Raw genomic sequence first — 4,091 nt, 5'->3', positions numbered from 1 at the left:
TGCTAAAATAATTGCTTAACTCCAAAGTTGTCTAAAAAAAACCCAGTAGAAGCCAAATTAGCCAAAAAAGCTATCTTAACTCCTAGTTAGCTTAATAAATCTTCAGTATAGGTGGCCACACAAAGCTAGCACATTGGTAAAATACTAGCTTAACTCCTAATCATCTCTAAAATCCTTAGTATATGCTAACTTAGCCCAAAAAAAGCTAGCGCTTTGCTAAATGTTAGCTTAACTCCATAGAGTTTAACCACAGTAGAAGTCAAATTAGCCAAAAAAGCTAGCATGTTGCTAAAATAATAGCTTAACTCCTAGTTAGCTTAATAAATCTTCAGTATAGGTGGCCACAAAAAAGCTAGCACGTTGCTAACATACTAGCTTAACTGCTAATCATCTCAAAAATCCTTAATATATGCTAATTTAGCCCAAAGAAATCTAGCGCTCTGCTAAATGCTAGCTTAACTCCATAGAGTTTAACCTTAGTAGAAGTCAAATTAGCCAAAAAAGCTAGCATGTTGCTAAAATAGTTTAAGTCCTAATTATCTTAAAAGTCCTCATTATATACCATTGTAGCCAAAAAAGCTAGCACGTTGCTAAAATGTTAGCTAAACTCCATAGAGTTTAGCCTCAGTAGAAGTCAAATTAACCAACAAAGCTAGCATGTCGCTAAATAATAGTTTAACTTGTAATTAGCTTAAAAATCCTCAGTATATACCAACATAGCCCAAAAAAAAGCTAGCATGTTGCTAAAATGTTAGCTAATCTCAAAGTTACTGTTAAAAACCTCAGAAGCATTAATGTCTTTAACATGCTGAATTTTTTTTTATTTCAAACTAGCATAAATTGCAGAAAGTGAAAAATTAATTGCAAAATTTGCATAAACTTTTAATAATTGCCTAAAATGTCAAAAAAAATAAAAGAATGAATGTCCTGAACATGCTGAATGTGTTTAATTGCACAAATTGCCAGAATTGCAGAAATTTGAAAAAATTCCCATTCCTTTTCATTAGGGCTGAAAAATCACATATATTGCGTAAAATCTTAAAAACCCTGAAATGTACAAACACCAAAAGTATGTGATAATGTCCTTAAGAAGCTGAATGTTTGAATACCAAGATTGCAGAAATTTCTGTAAGTGTGATTTAGTTTTCACAAATCCAAACATATGGAAGAATAAATGAGGAATAATAATAAAGAGAAACAGGATCACAATAGTGTAAAAGCTTACAAAGGAATAATAAACAATAAAGCTGACAAGTGAAGCACCAACGTCTTTAGAGGTTTAATCATCGAGATCATGAGGAAAAAGTCTTAATTTTTATGTCTTTTCTTGGGTTTATCCTTTACGTCTCAATTGCAATCAAATTCTATAACAGCTAAATCGTCGTTTGTACGATGGCGCCTCTTATTTCAACCATCATCACCGCTTTATTTTGCTTGATGAATCAAAAAACGCTCATGCACATAATCATAAACCTAGAAGGTCATCATCGCTATTAACCCTGTTACCAGGCAGAATGTACACCAGTAAACAGAATCCAGCTGTCGTGGTTCCGTTTCTGCTCAGATTCACATGCTTCCGCATGGATGAGGAGGATGATGTGTGCATTTGGCTTATGCGCATTCCCTAATCTAACAGCTCTGGTAATTCTGTAATGACCTGTGGCCTCATTTCCGACCTCGGCTATAGCTGGGACGTTTTGTCGCATTAGGACCATGCCTCGCAAAGACTGACAGGGTCAGTGATTGGACCAGACGGGTCCTAATGAGGGGGCTCGAGAAGAAGAAGAAGAAAAAAAAAGAAGGAAAAACAAAAACACACGCACAATATTGGAAAGCTATTGCATGTGTCCCAGAGAGGTCGTAGCTGTTGACCCCTTCTTTGTGGCATTCATCTCTCTGGCTTGACCCACATACCCCGACCCACTGTTTTATATAAGCATTAGCACACACGAATAAGCACTCACACACAAACGCATTGTGGCAGTGCTCTAAGTGATCTCACTTTGACCCACATACTGCCACTGATGACTTGTGTAGCTGATGGCGGCCATGTTGAGCTATAGAAATATGCATTTTCTCTTCAGGGAGCAAGAACGACATGCAGGCGGGGGGTTATCGCGTGTGCCGAGCGACGTTTGATGGGGACGCCGCCACAGTTGGTGGCATCTAGGGGTACGTTAGCCTCATGCATGCTTACGGATACCTGTACATTGAAGTTTTAGTAGATGTTGAGGAATTTTCAGATGAGGCAGATATTAATATCATAAAATTTCTCAAAAATTGAAAATAATTGATGCTATGGGGGCAAAAAACACAGTCGATTATTTTTTTTTTTAACTTTTTTAAAGACTGGGTTCAAATCCTCATTTTTTTTTCAATCTCCCTAGTTCCTTAACTATTTATTTATTTATACCTGCTTCTCCAGCATTTGGGTTTTCTCAGAAACTTTGACGATTCAGTGCTGTACTTTCAAGTTCAAGTACCTTTTTAAAATATTCCCTGATTGTGCATATCAAAATAAGACTCCAGAATCATCTCATTTTCCGTCTGCACCAAATACTGTCTTGTTTTAGCTGCTGGGGAGAGGTCGTCTTAATTAACCACACGCTTGCATTGAAGTGGAAGTGTGCTGAGGATGTGGGAGGGCCGCGGAGCAGCACCAGCTGCTCCTCTTCACGAGTAAAAACATGACATTATGGAAGTCAGCATCACAAAGGCTTAAATACTGAAAGCAGTTGATTCTTATAAACAAGAGTTGTAGTGTGGACTGAACAAAATAGGAAGACAAAGTCAGCAAGTTAGCTTGTAGTTTAATCACTAACAGGCTCTGGTGACCTTGTGTCTTGTTTTCTTTTTGTTTTGGCTTCGTTTGTGTTTCTCAGGCAGTTTACAAAGTGCAAAAAATCTGGTTTAGATGAGAAAACAGCTGCAGAAAAATGAATCTCTTTGATTTGTTGGTGCTGTTTTTGCTTAGGTTCTGTTACAGAGTAGCAGTGGCAGAGCCAGTTATTAAAATAACTGCATTTTGTGGTATAAGCACCAAATTTGGTTACTTCTTCGGATCCCCTTTAGGCCTGAGGAAATCTCAGATTTAAAATATATATATATAATTCAAATTAGCACGGTAATTGCAATTCATTAATTACAGACAAATCAGTGTTTTATTATTTTTACTGCATTAATCTTAATTTAATCCAAAACTATTGTTGTGTTCTTATATATATAAAAAAACAAAAGTCTAACTGTTTACTTGCATGAGCCTTTTATATGAACTCGGCTCAAAAAACATGTCTTACTCTCAGGTCTTGGTGTCTCTGTACGCGGCACGCACCGTGTCAATGCTGTGATGTCATCAGTGTGCGATATTTATTATGATATTAATATGTACTTTGTGCTCAATGTGTTTTTGATTGCTCAAAGAGTGTTCCTACTGTCTTTAAGAGTTAATTTAAATCATTCTGAACCAGTTTTTTGTGTGTGTTTTTTCTTACTTGTTTGGGATTGAAGAAAGTTTGAAAGTTTGTGATAATAATAATATAAAAAAAAAAAATACACAGTCATTTTTTTAGTTGTAGTTTAACCTTTTACTGCATCACAATGTCACAAATTTAAATGGAAATATCTCAAAATTAAGATTTTCAAAGCAATTATTAAAAAATAAATACATAAATAAATTAGATTAATTATTTGCAGGTCATGATTAATTCATAGGGAAAATAATCGCATGACAGCATTAATATGTAATGGACAATATATACATATACTAGTGGACCCCTCTAGCTGAAAGACTGCATTTTTTGTACTAACAGTCCATACTGTTAAGATTTGGACAAATAAACTTCATATGCTTGCAAGAGATGAGTGTATGGTCGCCATCTTTAGAAATGGTAGCCATCTTTAGAAATCGCCGCCATCTTTACAAATGGTGGCCATCTTTAGAAATCGCCGCCATCTTTACAGATGGCCGCCATCTTTAGAAATCGCCGCCATCTTTACAGATGGCCGCCATCTTTAGAAATCGCCATCTTTACAAATGGTGGCCATCTTTAGAAATCGCCGCCATCTTTACAGATGGCCGCCATCTTTAGAAA

The 4,091-nt window shown here is 36.2% G+C and overlaps 1 protein-coding gene across 3 annotated transcripts in view; it reads left to right on the top strand.

The window, feature by feature from the left end:
* raraa (retinoic acid receptor, alpha a) overlaps positions 1 to 4,091 on the top strand; it is a 296,464-nt gene that overhangs the window by 128,361 nt on the left and 164,012 nt on the right. For 2 of the 3 annotated variants that reach the window (XM_036217294.1, XM_036217293.1), the window contains one exon: positions 2,085 to 2,172. The exons of the other annotated variant lie outside the window; for it this stretch is intronic. The gene's annotated coding sequence lies outside the window, so the exon portion shown is untranslated. The remainder of the gene's footprint in view (positions 1 to 2,084; positions 2,173 to 4,091) is intronic. 3 annotated transcript variants of the gene reach the window in all.

This window comes from Oryzias melastigma, linkage group LG19, assembly GCF_002922805.2.
Source record: "Oryzias melastigma strain HK-1 linkage group LG19, ASM292280v2, whole genome shotgun sequence".
Classification (NCBI taxonomy): Eukaryota; Metazoa; Chordata; class Actinopteri; order Beloniformes; family Adrianichthyidae; genus Oryzias; species Oryzias melastigma.
This window is presented reverse-complemented; position numbering and strand designations above follow the sequence as displayed.